The sequence below is a fragment of the Cricetulus griseus genome, chromosome 10, assembly GCF_003668045.3.
Source record: "Cricetulus griseus strain 17A/GY chromosome 10, alternate assembly CriGri-PICRH-1.0, whole genome shotgun sequence".
In the NCBI taxonomy this organism is placed as follows: domain Eukaryota; kingdom Metazoa; phylum Chordata; class Mammalia; order Rodentia; family Cricetidae; genus Cricetulus; species Cricetulus griseus.
Window position 1 is genome coordinate 8,363,973 of NC_048603.1, and position 18,689 is coordinate 8,382,661.

Below are 18,689 nucleotides of genomic sequence, written 5' to 3' on the forward strand. Positions count from 1 at the left end.
GTTAGGAATAAATTATAAAATAAAATGTAACAACACAGTGAAGGGAGATATTTATCTTAAGGCCAATCCTTATAGCTAGGCATAATTGCTAAGTTAGCTAGCGTAGTTTCTTTTAGAGATTTCAAGTCGAACATGCTTGCATGTAGCTGCATCTATCCCTTCTAGAGGTACAGAAGAATAGATGTTATTAGATGACACGTAGATAGTTATTGCAAAGATGGATAAACCATGCACTTAAAAGAAAAGGTAAATTCTCAGAACCTACAACATGTGAATAAATATATTCTGTGTCTGAGAAATATAAACAAATGTCTTTTCATTTGACACTTCTCCTGTTGTTAAACTTAAAAAATATTTGACACACACCAGAAGACCAAAAAAAACCCCTTTAAAATTATCTTTGACTTCTGTTCCATTTTTGCTTTGTGACTTCTACACTTAACAATAAATTAGCTAAAACATTAAAAAAGAAAAATACTGTGACATAAGATTTTTCCCAAGAAATGACTTTTTATTACTTCAAGTTAGAAACAAGCCTGCTTCACATGTCAATCCCTTCTCCCTCTCCCTCCTCCCAGTCTCCCACCAGTCCCCCATCCCCCCTCTGCCCCCCAGGGAGGGTAAGGCCCTCCATGAGGGTCCCCCAAAGTCATCATATCATCCTTGGTAGGGCCTAGGCCCTCCCCCATGTGTCTAGGCTGAGAGAGCATCCTTCCATGTGGGATGGGCTCCCAAAGTCCCTTATGCCAGGGGTAAATACTGATCCACACTACGAGGGGCCCCGTAGAGTGCCGGGGCCTCCTCATTGACATCCATGTTCAAGGGTCTGGATCAGTCCCATGCTGGCCTCCCAGACATCAGTTTGGGGTCCATGTGCTTCCCTTTGTTCAAGTCAGCTGTTTCTGTGGGTTTCACCAACCTGGTCCCAACTTCTTTGCTCTTCACTCCTCCCTCTCTGCAACTGGGATCCAGAGTTCAGTTCAGTGTTTAGCTGATGACATCAGATTTAACACCGATGGTTATGATACACAGACACAGACACACAGACACAGAGACACACAGACACAGAGACACAGAGACACACAGACACACAGACACACAGACACACACACACACAGACATACACACAGACACACACTGACACACACAGACACACAGACACACACACACACACACACAGTGGACAGGACTCCACCTTAGCTAACCTAATCAAGAGAATCACTCACAGCCATGCCTGTCATCTCAGTTAGTTCTAAATCTCCTTAAGAACTGAGAGTCACCATTGTAGAGACCATGTCTGAATATCCTAACTCTATTTAAATTGTGCTTTCACTCTGCTAATGGCTGTGCAGATATTGCACTCTCTTTCTTCAAAAATGTTTTATTGCCACAGAAGGAAACCTTAAGTCTTTAGCAGCTGCTCTGAGTCCTCCTCTGTGCAATGCCCCCCCCAGCCCCGCTTTCTGTGGATTTGTGTTTCCGAGTAATGAAATCATACATGTGACCTTTCATTTGTGATTTTTTTCACGTAGAAAAATGTCTTCAGGGCTCATCCGTGTGGCCTGTGTTGGTATTTCATTCTTTTTGGTGGCTGAATAAAATTCCATTTTGTGCAAATTCCCATTTTAAAGGAGCATTTTTACAAAGCAATTTTAGATTCACAAAAAAATAAATGAGCAAACATAAGCTGATGGGCACTCGGGCTCTGTGTACATTTTAACTATCATGAATAATGGTGCCATGAATTTTTGTATCCATGTTTATGTGGGAACATGTCTTCAGTTTTTTCAGATACACAGTTAAGCATAAAAATGCTAGGTCATGCTAACTCCATGCTAACTGTTTTTTTTTTTTTTGGGGGGGGGGAGGTGTGTTTCGAGACAGGGTTTCCCTGTGGCTTTGGAGCCTATCCTGGAACTAGCTCTTGTAGACCAGGCTGGTCTCGAACTCACAGAGATCCACCTGCCTCTGCTTCCCGAGTGCTGGGATTAATGGCGTGCGCCACCACCGTCTGGCTACCATGCTAACTTTTGAATGACTTACCAGATTTGTTTCCAACAAGGCCAAACTATTTGACATTCCTGACAGCAATGTATGAGGGTTCTAGTAACATTGGTTGTAGATTATCTGTACTTAAAAACAAGGTTTGTTTTTGTTTTTGTTTTTGTTTTTGTTTTTGTTTTCATTTTTGGTCTTGGTCTATCATGTGTCATTACAACAGAATATCTGAGATGGGGTATTTATTTATTTATTTGTTTGTTTGTTTATTTATTTATTTTCTCCATTTTTTAATTTAAATTAGAAACAAGATTGTTTTACCTGTCAATCCCAGTTCCCTCTCCCTCCCTCCTCCCCTGTCCCCCACTAACACTCTACCTATCCCATCCCCTTTCTGCTCCCCAGGGAGGGTGAGGCCTTCTTCCATAGGGGGTCTTCAGAGTCTGTCATATCCTTTGGGATAGGGCCCTCCCCCGTGTGTCTAGGCTGAGGGAGTATCTATCCCTCTATGTGAAATCGGCTGAGATGGAGTATTTGTTACTTATGGTTTGGGAGGCTAGGGGATTCAGTGTGAAGAGATTTCTTCCTGCTTGGGCCTTCAGGCTGGGTTATGGTCTGTTAAAGGATAACACCTGCAGAGGTTGGATAGTACACCTCAGGTCTCTCTAGACTCTTCCTTTTAGCCAGTATAGGGGTGTTTCTGTACCTGTAGTCCACTAAAAACTGATCACGTGTCCCAAGTATCCGGTTCCGTTTCAGCATCTACACGGATATGAGAATCCTAAATTAATGACCGTTGCCCAAAAGTGACTCTACAAACAAAACTCCTGTCGACTGCTTTTGATTTCACTGTTCATAGGCATAAATACCACCTAAGCAACCTTATCTGAGCGCTTTCGTGAAAGGAATCCTTAAATGTTCTGAGTCAACAAAAATTTCAAACATTGTCCTTGAAAGAGTCCCTGCTGCTTTGGAAGAAGCCCAATTGTATACAGCAAATTCCTTCTTTCAGAAAAATCTGCAGGGTGGCCTACAGAGTCTATGAACTTTTGGCTGAGCCAACCTGCCCACCTCATGAACAGAAAGAGAGGAAATGCAGGAAGTAAGGCCCTTGGATGACTCGTCCAATTTATAAAATGTGGAGACAGTTGGCTGAAGCACCGGAAGGTCCTGCTCTCAGGTTAAAACCCATCTGCTTCTCCGGAGCCCCATTGGACCCATCACCAAAGCTAATCTGCAGCCCTAGATGTATGATCTACTTTTTTTTCTTTTAAAAAAAAAAAGGCAATTCATTAAAACCAATACCAGTTTACTAAAATAGCACGCAATTAGTGGCTATTACTTGGGGGCTCAGGGACTCCTTAAGATTAAGTAAGCAAAGCCTATCTAATTTTAGATCCATTGCTCTAGATTTGGGGATGCTACTGTCCCTCCCACAGAAAGGAGTCATTGAAATGTCAATGACATGAAGAACAAATAGCGGCTCCTGGGCCTTGTGATGTAGACCCAGCAGAGAAACATGCCAGGGAATACAGGAAGGGCTTGGAAGGGGAATGTAGCAAGCAAGCAAGCCTGCTCTTTTCCAACAGAGTCCTGCCATACCCCCAGCAGGAAAACCCTTCCTGCTAGGCAGAAGCTCCTTCTGGAAACTCCTGGGAGGCCATCTGTCCTGTTGGCTTCTGTTGCCTACTAACTATGCAGATTTAATTAAAAGTCATATCAAAGAGTGAAAGCAACGCATTCCTATAGTGCCATTGGATGAGGCCCTGCTCTCCCCAGCTTTCTTTTTTTTTCCCATTTTGGCAAAATGTTGGAGAAAATGTCCATGTTTGTCATGACCTGACTATGCAGTGGACGGACACTTGAACGGGAAATGGACTGTGTTCTTTGTACAATGGAGTTCAGTGTGAGGGGAGAGTGTAGGTGACAAGCAAGGGTGACCCCATTTTGAGGGAGTTTGTAATTCAAGGCAGAGCACGGGATGATAAATCTGGGTGATAACACAGATCAAAAGAAAGGAATGGAAGCCTTCCTCCCTGGTGGCTTTCTGAGGAATCGGGTGATCGAAACCCTACACAAACACACACACACACACACACACACACACACACACACACACACACACACAGAGGTACACACACACAGATACATAGACACACACACACACACACACACACACACACACACACACACACCACACACACACACAGAAACATACACTCAGACACACACACACAGACAGCAAACATACAGACACACACACACACACACACACACACAGAGGTACACACACACAGATACATAGACACACACACACACAACATAGGCACACACACACCACACACACACACACAGACATACACTCAGACACACACACACACAGACAGCAAACATACAGACACACACACACATGCACACACACACATATACAGACACATACATGCATACACATACACACACACACACACACACACACAGATGTATACAGAGATACACACAAACAGACACACACACAGACACATACACAGACACACGCACACGTGCATACACATATATACACAAACAGGCAGATACACACACAGACAGATATATACACAGACACATACAGACACACACACAGACACATACCCAGAGACACACACAAAGACACATACATACAGACACACACATGCACACACACATACATAGGCACACAGAAACACATATGCACACACACACACACACACACACACACACACACACACACACACACACACACACACACAATCTCCTGTATGCAATGTGTGCTGTCAGGATGTAAAAACTACTGTACCCAGAAGTAAAAGCCCTAACTGGTTTGCTGTAAGTTTATTATAATATTCCAGCGATGCTTGGAGTTGCCAGTTCATTGCCTGGAGAATATCTCAACCTGGGAAAGAGAAGGATCCAATCCAGTATTTCCAAACTAGGTACTAAAACCTTTGTCCACAGATTGGCTTAAAGGTGTGTGTGTGTGGGGGGGGGCGTTACACAACTTAAACAAATAGGAATAGTGAGAGGAGAAACCACGAGAGGCAGTTAAAGGAGTAGGTGCGTGGTCAGGAACACAATAAAGGGACAGAAAGCTACCCAGAAGCTGAAATGTTGAAATCTGCATCTGAAAGATGTCACTCTATCTCCTCAGCCCGTCACCAGATATCACCAGCTATTGAAATTAGAGCCCTGGCTGGCTGAACTATAATAACCTCAAAACAATGGCCTGGGATTGGTTACTCTAGATAAAAATAAAAGTGTTCTGCATCCAAGAAGCATTTGCTAGAAAACCCAGAAGGTACCAACTAGGTTAGTGATTTGGCAGCCCCCGGTTCCCGTAATAGAGCCCTTTGCACGGTTCAGCCCAGATGTGTTTGCTGTTGTTTCTACCTCAGAGTTCTGTGAGCTGAAATAACCGCTTGGCTGCTCACCCTGCTTCCACTCCTGTACACCTCAGCTGCCAGAGCACCAGCCTCAGGCTCCAGAGTTGGCACACCGGGTGTGGGCCACTTCCTGTGGCCACTTTGGAATTGGAATCCCTTTCACTATGTAGCCCACGTGGGCCTTGACCTGATAACAATCCTGCTTTAGCCTCCCAAGTGCTGAGATTCCAAGCATTAGCCACCACATGCATTTATAACTGCTGTCTCCTTTTTTTAAATAGATTTTTTTATGCACTATAATGATTTACAGTTCCCCTTCCCCAACTCCTCCCAGATCCTCTCCACCTCCCCTCCCATCCAAATCTACACCCTTTCTTCCTCCCTCTAATTAGAGAACAAACAGGCATCTGGAAAAATATTAACAACATAAAGTAAGATAAAATAGAAACAAACGGGAATAGGACAGAATGAGCCAGAAAGACAGCCAGAAATGCACAAGAAATACACATAGATGCAGACATACACATGTTTGCACACACAGAAATCCCATAAAAACACAAAACCAACTGGAAACCAACACACACACACACACACACACACACACACACACAAGACCTGTAACACAAAAGATGAGTAAACAAACAATAACCCCTCTCCCCCTGCCGACAAAGCATTATGAGACAAAGAGCCTCCAAAAATGCCATAGAGTTCATTTTGTGTTTGCCATCTACTGTTGGACATGGGGGCCTGCCCTTAAGAGTAATTTATCTACCTAGTGAAAGTCTGTTGTAGAAAAGTAATTTTTCCTTTGTGAGCAGTTATCAGTTGGAGCTAGTTTCTGGCTTAGGGGTGGGGGCATGTGTCTAGTTCCGTCTCAGAAATGGGATGCCATCTGGTTTAGACCTGTGTGGGCCCTGTGCATGCTGCCACAGTCTCTCTGGATTTATATGTGCTTTGGTCCTGTTGTGTTTACAAGTGTTTGTGTTTCCTTGGTGTCTTCCATCCCCTCTGGCTCTGAGGGGAGGGATTCGATGAAGACATCCCATTATGGACTGAGTATTTACAAGGTCTCTCATTCTCTCCACAGTGCCCTATTGAAGGAATATTGTTAGGAATGATTTCATTGCTATGTTCCTTTAACAACACAGGTGGATTTGACCCCACCCCCACCCCCCCTTACACACACACCCGGGATCCTGGCCTATCTAGTTTCAGGGTCTTGGCAACCCAAACAATGTCAGGGATGGGTTTCATCTCAGGGAGTGGGCTGTATAGTCCATCAAATATTGGTTGGTTACTCCCTCAACAATGGAGTGGGCTGTATAGTCAATCATATATTGGTTGATTATTCCGACAACAATGGAGTGGATTGAATAGTCAATCATATATTGGTTGGTTACTTCCACAACAATGAGCCACTATTGCACCAGTGTGTCTTTCAGGCAGGTCGCCATTGTATATTGAAAGGTTTAGAGCTGCGTTGCTATTTACCTTTGTCCTTTGGTAGTGTGCAGAATACCTTCCAGTCCCAAGAAAACTAGTCAGTATTCATGAAGGCTTTGGGAAGTCACAAGCTTGACTTTCTGTGTTCTTTGACATGGAGTTAATTGTCTCACATCTTGTCAGCCCTAGGTAAAAGCCTCCAGCAGCAATGTGTATTGTCAAGTATAGACAGCAATCTGTGACATGACAGAGATAGATGGGAATATTTGAAAGAATATATTAGATTTACTTTGGGGCTCGGATAGCATTCTGAAATGTGGCCAATTATCAGTAAAGCCAATAGTAAGAAAAGCCGAGAGTTTTACTCAATACTCACTGTCCTTGGTGAAATTCCAAGCTCGTAACTCATTCAATTCTAATATGAGTACAAAAACAAAAAACAGATGGCATTACCCTACATTTTGCAAGTAGGGATACTAAAATACAAAGATGTTTTTCTTCTCATCCCATGAATAGATTTTAAATGGGGCACCTATGCTCTTTACTTTATAGAAGTTCTAAGGTATGTAATTTCAAATAGAGTAGAGCAATGTGACATTAAGAAAAGGTACACCGGTATAAGATAGAATTTTTTTTTACTATTTTTAAGTCCTTAAAAATTATTATTATTTTACATTACCTGATATAGTCATGGGTAGACAGTGCTGACTGCGACTGATGACAGTGTAGCATCAGTTATATTCAGAAGGTTGAACATAAGCTTTTTTGAAGCAGACCAGTAAAATAAATCCTAAAGACAGGATATGGGCATCAAAGGGATGTTGAGTTATTTTCACTTAATCATGAATGAGGTTACACACACACACACACACACACACACACACACACCACACACACACACGCACGCACGCACGCACGCACGCACGCACGCACATGGACAAACAGAGATAAAACACAATATATATATATATATATATATATATATATATATATATATATAGAGAGAGAGAGAGAGAGAGAGACTATGAATATGAGAACAGTCAGTGATAGAATTCAGAGTCTTTACATGTCCTGGTTAGTTTGTACTACCAACTTAACATGACCTGATGTCACCTGGGAAGAGGGAACCTCAATTAAAGAATTGCCTGCATAGGGTTGGCCTGTGTCACTGCTGTGAGAGATTGTCTTGATTGATGACTGGTATAGGAGGGAGGACACTGCCCACTGGGAGCAATACCATCCATAGGCAGCTGTGCCTGGGCTAGAAAGCTAACTCAGGATGAGCCAGAGAGCAAGCCAGTAAGCCACACCCCTCCACGGTTTCAGATTCCAGGTCCCTGCTCTGAATTCCCTGACGACAGACTGCTACCTAGATTTCTAAGCTCAGCAAACCTTCCCTCCCACTAAGTGGCTTTAGCTCAGGTGTCTTATCACTGGAGAAAAACGAAGCTGGCGCAGTGGACGGGAGCTCTACTTAATTTCGTAGCTTCTTGAATGAAGATCCTTACTTTGTCTGAGAGAGCATTGGAAGCTACTGTAAAACGGGACTCTGAAGTTCTCATGCGGAGAGAAAAATGTATACAGGATACAGGAATTAATGCTCTGTGTTGGACGATTTCATAGCGAATCCCAGCAGGACAGGATCTGTAGCATCAAACAGGAACATAACGAGCAAGAGCACTTAAGTGTTTATCTCTGTGGCTCGTTTACGTATTTACTCTCATGTCTTTCTCCCATCTGTGCCTTTGATGACGTACTCAATCAAAATAATGGTGCCAAATGGACCTTAATGGGCTTCCCCTAAGAATTAGTAAATCATAATCCTTTCCTCAAAGGCAACTGCTGTCCAAATCCCAGTCTCCGAGGATTTATTGCATGGCCAGTGTTCTCGGCCACCGAGTTGGGGGTCTGCCAGATGCTCACCATTACTCTAATGTGTTGAGGAAGCCACACAGGTCTCTCAGACTTGGGGGAAGACTACACCCACCATTGAGCATGCTCATTGATCCTTAGCATGACAGACATAAACCCGGAAATGATTTTCACATGCAAAGCTGCAAACCAAGAGCCATAAATCATGCAGATGTATGCTTCAGGGTTGGGCTTTTTATTTCCTCCAAGTGGGAGAAACACTTATTAAAGACTGTCTGTGAGGGAGGGGGCATACTTGAGGAGATCCTGCACTTAATCTGCTTGGGAAAAATACATCTTTATAATTGATTGGAGCCAATCCTACATCCTGAAGAAACAAGAGAAGGAGGGTCGTGTGTTAGTCAGGTTTCTCTGATGGAATGAAGTAATTTACCTATACAGACATACATTAAGAGGGGAGTTATCAAAGTGACTCACAGGCTGTGATCTGAGTAGTCCCACAATGGCTGTCTCCTGACAGAAAGGCCAAAGATCCAGTAGTTCAGTCGACAAGACTAGATGTCTCAACTGTCCTAGTCTGATGCTGGAGTCCCAGGGAAGTCCTAGAGAGCCACTCTTCCATCTATGTCGGAACCCTGAAGAAGCAGCTTCTTGCACCGGTGAAGCAATAGCTCCGGATAGATGAACTTGCCAGTGAGAGGAAGGGCAATGGGCAAAAAGCAAGGGCTTCCTTCGGTGTCCTTTTATGTTGGCTGCCACCAGGAGGTGGCCCACATTTAGGATGGATCTGACCAGAACGTTTATCCGTGTGTAGGATAGGTGTCCTACCTCAAATAACCCAACCAAGAACCATCCCTCAGATACATGCATTTTAGTGCATCAAAAATGTAGTCAAGTTGGCAACCAAGACTAGCCGCCACGGGTCACATTCCCTAAAGTCCAGAGAGGAGGAGTTTGGAGGCTCCATGTGAAATGGGGCACCAGTGACACAAGCTTACTGTTGTCTCCACAAGTGTGTGTGTGTGTGTGTGTGTAGTATAGCATTTGGTTGTGCTTGTACAGTGGCTTACACAAGTGTATTTATTCAACAACATGGCCCCAACCAGGGGTTAGCTCGTGAAACATGGCTACAATGCACTGGACAGACTATTTGTAGCATCGGGTAAAGGAGATCACCCTACGTCAAAGTATAAAGGGAGGGGACCCTCAGTGCCCCATGAGGTTAAGAGGTTTCTGCTAAACGTTAGGTTTGCCTTCTGGCTACACACTCATCACCTTACGCACGAATCCAACACGTATGTGTGAAGTGTTTTCAATGAAAGGGTTCTCACTGATGAGTAGTATCTGTGCTCATTTAAACGTGTGGATGTGGCTGATACTTAAGCCGACTTGAGAGAAGTTTGGGGAGTGAGAATAAAGCAAGATAGAGGTGGTCACCAGGAGAGGCAGGGGGATGCTGAGAGATGAAGAGCTAAGCCTGTTGCTTCCAGCTTAGGAATTGCACAGTGGTGAAGGAGGAAGGGAAGACCGGAGCAGACAAGGTCTGTGTTGTCAGAGTCATGGGAAGCCATTTCAGAGTTTCAGGAGAGGAGATGTGGCTAGGTTTATGTGTTTGGGACCCCACATGTGTAACTTGTGGAGCCTCAGTTGTCCAGGAGTCAAACCGAACAGGGTGGAAAATTCAGACGACTTAGCCTAGGATTTGGATAAACAGACAAGTATAGCATCGTGACTCTCATTTTCTTAATAGCATTATTTGATTTGTCAACTCCAGCGAGGCTTCAGATAAATGAAGTCAAAAATAACAAGTGCTCTTGAATTTATTGTTTTAATTAAAAGTATTGATGATGTCTTACTGAGTTATAATAAGGCTTTATGTATAACATATGTAAGTATATAATGTTTTAGTCAGGGTCTCGCTGTTGACAGATGTTTCTGTGCCGCCCGGTCCTGCAGCCATTCAGTCTTTAACAAACACACAGAGACTTATATTAATTATAAACTGTTTGGCCTGTTGTTCAGTCTTACTACTAACTAGCTCTTACAACTTAAATTAACCCATAATTCTTATCTATGTTTAGCCACGTGGCTTGGTACCTTTCCTCAGTAAGGCATTCTCACTTCTCTGCATCTGGCACAAGACTCTGTCTCTGTGTTTCCTGTTCCCAGAATTCTCTGAGTCTGGTAGCCCCGCCTGTACTGCCAGCCTGGTTATTGGCCAATCAGCATTTTATTAAACCAATATGAATGACAAATCTTTAGAGTTTACAAGAGCCTTATCACACTGTGTGTCCTTGGCGGGCCTGGAACTTCTTATGTAGGCTACCTAAGTCTTGATCTCACAGAGGTCTGCCTGCTTTGCCTCACAGGTGCTGGGATTTCAAGGGTGGCCTGCCATGCAAATCTATTTGAATTTTTTCATAGTTTTATTCAGCTACTTTTTAATTCTCTCACCTCTTGAGCTACTTTTTAATTCATCTAAGTTTTTCAGGTCAAACCATCTTTACTTCAACCTAACTCCTGTAAGTTAAAACAATTTTGAATCCATGTCTTGCACTCTCCTTGTTTTTGTTTTCTTTTAAGCCCACATTTATTGTGAGGATATAGGGTTTTACCAACCCTAAATATATCCATCAAACCTAGACTGGCATTTCTTTGTCTCTTACAGAATAGCATGTAGGTATTTGGGTGATCCAGGATGATTGGCACTTAAACTGCTGTAACAGTTCTCTTCTCCTTGAGTGACCATGTGGCCTGCCGTGTTCCAGGCAGAAGGGAGGGGCAGAGAGAGTTTGACAGCACCTGGTCATCTTCAGGTCGGAATAAAGAAGTGGCATGTGGCATTTCTATTTTTTTCCCAGGACAATTAGTCACATGGACACCTGTTATCATAGAAGGGACTGCAGAGGTGGCCATGAGTAAATGACCAGCAAGCTGTCACAGTGGTCCCTGAATAGCAGAAGGACAGCTGGCTTTGCTGTTATCCTGTAGGTATCTGAGTGTCTTTCACTATCAAGATCTGAGGTCACATAGCAGACAGTGTAGGGTTGCACGATCTCTGTAGCCAATCACTGACTGTATTGCTATCCAAGTGATTCTTCTTAAGAATAATCAGAAAGTGGGTGGGGTTTTTTCCACCTAAACATAAGCAGGACAAGGACAAGGACAAGAAAAATAGGCAGGCACAAAAATAAGCCTGCACAAAGAGTTGCAGACAACTAAGGAATTCTGAGGAGACAAACATCCCCAGGGAAGAGCACACAAACTGGTTATCCAAACTAAATGCTTGTCTCTGAAAACATACACAAGCAACATTATACAGACCAAACAGGTTATATTTAGGAACACACACACACACAAACAACAACAATTGATGAAAAAAGAGGCCACGGACGTGAAAAAGCAAAGAGGGGTTTACGGAAGGGTTTGGAGAAGGAAAGGAAGAAAGAAATGTGATTATATTACAACCTCAATAATTAAAAAAAAGAAAACGAGTTTTCAGTATTCGATATCTAAGATTCTCATGTGAAGAAATCCCATCTGAAAGCAGCCAGAGTCAGCATGGACTTGGGCCGTGTCAGGCTGCCATGTGGTTTCCAAATGGCACTTTCTGTTAAAAGAAGGTAATTATGAGATCCCTACAATAAGAGGCTTGGGGAAGGCTCGGCAGAAAGAGATTCCTTTTTCTGTGAGAGGTAATTGCAGGAGGAGGCACTCAACTTATATTTAGACATTGAAGTAGGGTGATGTAGGTCACCCTCGTGCAGGTCGGGGAGGGCTGGCAGAGGGAGGCTAACATGTCAAGAAACGTTTTCTATTTTCTCAGTTATGTGGGGAAATAGTTAATACTTAGCCTTGTCTCAGTGCTGTGGGGTCATAAACGATTCAAGGCATATAGCAGAGAATACGCTGGGAAGAAAATGGACACAGCCTCCATCTTTGCAATCCTCAGTGTTAGCATTAGACAGAACGTTGTAGCATAGTGGAAAGCCTTTGCCTAGCAAACAGTATTGCTCAGTGGATGATCGGTTTCATTGTAACCCCCAAAATGGGAGAGGTTTATAAATGACGCAACTGCCAGGCATTCGATTACCACCCCCTCCTGCCGTCGGGGCTTCTATTGTCCGTATTGTCTTGTTGGTACGAATTGTTCTGATTCGAGGGCACACTCTGATGGGAGTGTCTACCTCAGAAAAGCTCTTGTTTGGAAAGACTGCTCCTACAGTTGTCCCGGAGAGCCCTGGATTCCATATTCTCCTCAGCACAACGCAACTCCCCAGCTCTTCTCTGCCTGGCAGCATGAAGTGACCTGCATACTTAAATAGCTCTAATTCAAGAAGTACCCAAGCCTTTCCCTCAAAATGTCACATGCTTGCCACTGAATTGAGAGCTCTGTGGGTGTTTGGTGTCATTTCTTGCTTACTCATTGGGGCATTAGAATCCGAATGTGTGAAATGGCTCTGTGCTTTGTTTGACTATTGCCAGAGGATTAGCTATGACGGTAGCGCAAGCATTTGCCTCCATCTGACAATTTGGGGTTTCTGCAAATGCTTTGTGTCCATTCACCAGGGCGATGCTTTCATTTGAAATGCTGCAGTCACCAGGGAATAGGCCCCGTGCTCTTCCCTGATAGGCCAGCTCTCCCTCTGCCTCCTGTTGCTATGGTGCCCAGCAGAGAAACTTCCTTGCCCTGAACATGTAGGAGGCTCCGTCTCCATGGATACCCCACTCGGAGACTGTACTCTACCGAGAGAGAGAGAGAGAGAGAGAGAGAGAGAGAGAGAGAGAGAGAGAGAGAGAGAGAGATGAGCTTCTTCACACACTGTATTTCTGCAAAAGACATAGCCCAGCCTGTGGTGGGAGGCTGTTTGCAGGGTTTGCCATGAAAGTCTATGGAGCTTACTTTCTTAGTAAGTAGTGTTAGTCACAGTAAGTAATTAATTGATTATATTGGATCACTGTGTGTGTGTGTGTGTGTGTGTGTGTGTGTGTGTGTGTAGTTGTACTAGGCTGAAAATATGTAGAAAAAAACAAATGACAACTCTGCCCATTAGGCCATTTAGCTCTTCTGAATGTAGGGTCGATGACTATAGCTGTTACGTTTTTTCTTTGATGCCTACATACATTGTTTCAAATACCTCAGTTCTTTATGAGTCTGTGTATGTGAACTAATGCTGACAGTAAGTTTAGCAGGACTCTGGATGGTTATCTTTTGACATGTTCTCACTCTGAGCATTGCATGTGCATTTATAAACAGTGACTATGGCATAAGCATTGTCTGTGCTAGGGGAATAGACCAGCATTGCCACAATTAATGTTAATTGGCACCTCACACTGTTTGCAGTGGGCCTCTGTGTAGGCTGGGATGCAATGCGTTTATTGTCAAGAGAGAGAGTCTGCTTCTGTGATTAGTGGAAGAGATGCCCATGTCTGCTGTTTAGCTGTGGAAAATATTCAGGACATGTCTGTCTGACCTACTTTAATTTACTCTCTTCCATGGCATCCAGTAGAAAATTCGGGAACTTTCATTGCCACGGGTTGGGGTGTGGAAGAGTTTGTATTTGTGTGGTCTGAGTTGGTGGAACTCTTCCTCTTTACTGTACATTCCAGGAGCTTAAGGGTTGGATCCCTGTTGTTGTAAAACACGTGAATGGTCCTCAAGTGCCTTTCTTCTGCTGGGCAAATGATGAATGCCTGTGGTGTTAAAATTAATTAGTAGAAACATATGGATGGCTATACATACGGTTACATTGACTCTAGCTAAAACTAGTCTTAAAACTGTAAAAATAAAGATTTTTACAATTAGTCAATTGACTAATGACTCCAAATGAAAAGCAAAAGTGGACCATGAAGTGTTAGATGCTGATATTTAGTCAAATAAAATAAAAAAGAATGAGCACACAGCATTGTGGTAGACGGTACAGTTCTTTTGTTTTCCATGGTTGATGGCCATTCAAGCCAAAGACATACGATTTGTGTCTTTTTCACCAGTTAGTCATGCAGTGGTGATTGTCCCAAATGGCAGAAGGTCCCACCCTCTAAGAGCATGACTGCACTGATGACTGTTGTCTTCCCAACTTGTCACATGGATCAAGCTTTGGGCCATCGATTTCATGTTTTATAAAAATAGTTTACATCAGTTGAAGAAGCAATGAGCAAATCTTTTTATGATAAACTCTGCGACAATCACAATCTTGGTAGCCTGGAAGCCCCATCTATGACATTGTCCCCACAGTTTTCACTTCATTGATAGAGAAGAATCCATGTCTTTTTTTCCCACTTTATCCATTGATAGAAATGAATTCTATTTCTTGCTTATCTTTGAAAATGAGGGGTGTGTGTGTGTGTGTGTGTGTGTGTTGCATTCAGTTTGACCTCAAAATGTCTATGTCTTTTACCTAAAATGTACTAAGGAAAATAGGGCCAATCAGCTGAGGTTCTCTTGAAAACTTGATGACATGTGGCATAGAGTAACTATTAGTAGTATTACAGTATGACTACTTTAAGTACAGCATCATCATTGTGATGAAACACAGTGGTTCAGGGGGATTTTAGATGACAGCTTGAACAGTATTTTTTTTTCAGCCTATTATATTGCATGTTAAGTACTAAGAACCTATAAATACACTTGGCATTTCGAAGGTAATATGAATTTCTATGGACAAGAGAGCGTAACTATCCCAAAGTGAAATACTTAGTCTTTTTGTTCACGTCACATATGTGGCTTTTTGTTTTGTTAGATAGTTACACATGCATAACAGAATGCTTTCCAATTAATTTTGTTGCTGCAAACAGTGACAATTTAGGCTATTACATGTGCAGGCATGGTGAATGAAGCTAGGCCATAGCACAATTGTAGTCCATTTTTTTAATAATTTATTTAACCTTTATTTTATGTGCATTGGGGTAAAGAGATCAGAAACTAGAGTCATAGACAGTTGTGACCTGCCATGTGGATGCTGGGAATTGAACCCGGGTCTTCTGGAAGAACAGGCAGTGCTCTTAACTGCTGAGCCACCTCACCAGCCCTGTGGTCCATATTTATGACTTGAATGAAATGTGACAATTAAAACCTAGGCTCCGGGTTTTTAATCTCACTTCCTGGAAAGACTTCTGTTCAGGGTTTAGGGGATACACTATTTTGAAGAAGGAATAACCGCATAAATAAATAAACAAATAAACGGAAGGGAAAAGAGAAACAGGTGCCATCCGCACAGAGCCTGCTGGCGCTTGTCTTGAAGCACACAAGGAGTTGACCTAGATCACACTTTGAAACTTTATTTTAATGTCACTTTCATCCCTGTTTTTCTTTTTGGCATATTCTCTTCCTTCCATCTGTTTGCCATGGAAAAGAATGCAGCTTGTGTAAAAAGGACAAAACCACCCTCTCAGTTGAATAGAAAGAGGGGTGGGGTGGGGGCTCTAGAGATTAGGAACCGGAGAGAGGTCCACACACTCCACCTACATCGTGCTGAGGGCAATTTTACATCCACATCCCGCAGATGATCTAGTAAGGATAAAGCCTCTTTTGTAATGTCCCAAATCCTTAGCATCATCCCTACTAACAAGGCAACTTTCGGTTTCGTTCAACTGATCTGTAAACGAAAAAAATGCCCTCGTTTTTTCCCATTGTTGGTGGTAATGCGTGTGCCCATGCTCTGAGCAGGTTGTGACGTCACGGTTTGGGTGTTGGGTCTTTGGGCCGCTGTCCTATTATTGGTTGACCCGTGGGAGCATTATAGGCAGTCTTGGTTAACTCTTCTCGATGCTGAGTCCTTTTGCGACAGTGGGAGCTTGCGGCCGTACAGGTAGAGAGGGCTGCTCCCTTGGCTGATGGGAGCGACATTGTTTATAGAAACCTGATATTCCTGAGTCTGGTTTCTTGTGCTCACCTCAGCTACTAAGATAAGCACCTCCACCGGCTGAAGATCTAATTTCCACCCACAACCAGGGGCAGCCCTGACTGTTCTTGAGTGACAGAGGTTATGCTTGAACCTGATACTGGGTTACAGCCTGACATCCAATGCTCGCCACCCCACCCCCCACCCCCAGTAGTAGGAGACGTGAGGAGTCCCAGCCACAAGCTTAGAAGAGAGTTTGGACAGAGAGATGGTTTGGGATCAGCAGATGGCACCGCTGTCTCCATGCTGCCAAACCCCAAACAACAGACTGTAAAGGGGTTTTGCCTGTGCCTTGAGGTTTGGCAAGGGTCCTGCAACTTCTGCATTCCCGCCGTTAATCTCAGCCACCATTCAACAGAGCTGTGCCTAGCTGCATTCACGCACTAGCGTGGCCCTCTAAAATATTATGCTATGTGTAATCGGTATTTTTACATTGTTCTTTATTGAGATGTGAATGTCTTTGGAAGACAACCCGTCTTTTCTTTTTCTCCCTTACCCTGCCCGTCTCCCGCCCACCCTCTTTCTCTGTCTCGCTCTCTGTCAATCATTTCGGTGTATTTTGTTCTTTCTCTTAATCACTTCATTATATTTGGTTCTATGTAGATCTCTCTGCTTCCTTTCTTCCTTCTTCGGCGTTGTACTTGACATGTGTATAGGAAAGAGCATTTATAGCATGTGTGTGCGCTCCACAGCGTGATGCCAATGACCTGGTTCCATTTGAAGATCTGCCATCACGGAAGCCTGCCTACTCTTCCCAGATTCTATTCTCTGCCTCACAGTGGGAGTGACCACCATGCTGAGATGTGCTTTTTTCATTTCCTTACACTTAAAGATAATTTTACTGCCTTGGACACATACCCTTGAATATATGATAGAACTCAAAGGTACATTTTTTAAAACCCTAGAGCCATTTTCCCTCTACTTTTGTGTTTTGCTGCACTGCACAGTTCCTTATACTTGGTAGGTCTTCAAGGGATGCTTTTTAATAGACATGATGGGGCTTCTAGATTGCAAGGTAGTATTCACTGACTATGGGGCTTGGTCCTTTGGATCCTTGTTTTATCTTATTGGGGTGCTTGTAAATCATACACGCACACACACACACACACACACACACACACACACACACACACACACCTCATCAAATCTGATTACTTGGGGGCATCTTCATCCCAGCATTTCCAGAGCCTACTTCCCTTCTTTTTGCAGCCATGCCAACATCCTCCAGTGGCCTTAATATGTTCACAAGGCTCTGCATTACTTTTCTGTTCCCTTTTAATCTTTCATAAACCATTAAGGGATGGGGAGGGAAGGAGTGGAGAGAACAGAGAACATTGGTACACTGGAATTTAGAAGTTAGCTTGTACAGGGGTGGGGCAGAGTAGCTGGGCAGGCAAAGCCTTGGCCTGAGAACGTGTCCTCTGTGCCAGCTGTCACTAAGAGTGAGATCCTAGGGGCGGTTCCATTAAAGCCATCCATAGACGGGCAGAGCTCATTGTTTGGCAGAGTGTCATCTAATTGTGAGTACACTTCATTCTCCTCAGAGGCTATAGATCTCACTAGGATAAGCAGAAAGCCCGCTCAGAGGGAAGAAAGGGGTCAAGGGGAGTAGCCAGAAGCTTGAGACTCTTAGGAGCATGAGGGTAAGGATGGTTTTCAGTTGATAGACAGTTACGGGTGGGAGCTGCAGAACTCAAGCCTGTCACTGGAGACGGACTACCTCCTCATCCTTGCCTAACACTGAAACTCCAGAAGGAAAGAGAAAGGGCAGCATAGCATCCCTGGTGGTTGTTCCCCTAAAACCAACTCCTCTTGGTTCCCCCAGAGATGGAAAGTGAAAAGTTAACAGCGCATGTAGAGTTGCTGATCAAGAAGGCTGAGCACACAGTAGCTAGCAATATTATTTTCCGTCACTCATTGTACCCGGCATCGCCCGACCCCCACCCAGGAGATAGAGTAAGCTTTAGGACAATGACCACATCATACCTTGAACACGTGTCACAGGGTGGCAGAGAAGAACCACTCTACTTGCCTCGTACCTGCTTTCTTTTGAACCCTTTCGATAATCTAGAGCAGTGGT

At 43.6% G+C, this 18,689-nt stretch overlaps 1 protein-coding gene across 1 annotated transcript in view; it reads left to right on the forward strand.

The window, feature by feature from the left end:
- The window catches only part of Sybu (syntabulin), a 112,436-nt gene that overhangs the window by 68,175 nt on the left and 25,572 nt on the right, over positions 1 to 18,689 (forward strand). The window lies entirely within an intron of this gene.